The sequence below is a fragment of the Natrix helvetica genome, assembly GCF_964273705.1.
Source record: "Natrix helvetica genome assembly, chromosome: Z".
Classification (NCBI taxonomy): domain Eukaryota; kingdom Metazoa; phylum Chordata; class Lepidosauria; order Squamata; family Natricidae; genus Natrix; species Natrix helvetica.
Genome location: NC_138554.1, coordinates 645,511 through 646,218, shown reverse-complemented (window position 1 = coordinate 646,218; position 708 = coordinate 645,511).

Here is a 708-nt window from a genome sequence, read left to right as displayed (position 1 = left end):
TCCTCCCCTCATCAGACTGAGCGACCCCGCGCCGTCACGTGATACAAGCTCCGCCCCCGCTCCATCGTCCTTTTGGGGGGGCAGGCCTGAGGTGAAGGACGTCGACGTTGTTTGGACGTGGCCCCGCCCCGCCGTTATGTGATCCAAGCTCCGGCCCCGCCCTTCATTCCTTTTATTCATTTAGCCTGGCCTGCCTCTCGCGTGACGTCACGCGCCTGTGACAAAATGATGTCAGGGCCAGAGGGCCTCTGAGCATGCGCAGAGTGCCTTTGGCTCCTCTTCTGCCGAACGAGGGACTGTGTTAAGACAGAGGCGGACTTCAACTCCCATAATCCCCCTGTCACAGTGTGGGGGTTTTTGGGAGTTGAAGTCCATGCTCTTAAAGTAGTCAAAACTGGCCTTGAGGGTGGACAGGCCTGAGGTGAAGGTCACTGTAGACCCCCAACCTGTCCCAGAGCTTCATTTGGAAGAATTAAATCCTGCCTGGTTGCCTTTGATGTTTACGGAGTCAAAACATAGCTACGCAGCCCCGTATTTGGGGGACAGGGAGGCCGAGGAGCCCCCCAGCCATGGGGCTGATAAGAGCCCCCCTCTTCCTTTGGGGACTAAATCAGGGGTCTCCAAACTTTGTCCCGTTAAGACCGTTGGTCTTCAACTTCCAGCTGGGGAATTCTGGGAGCCGAAGTCCAACGGTCTTAATGGGGCCAA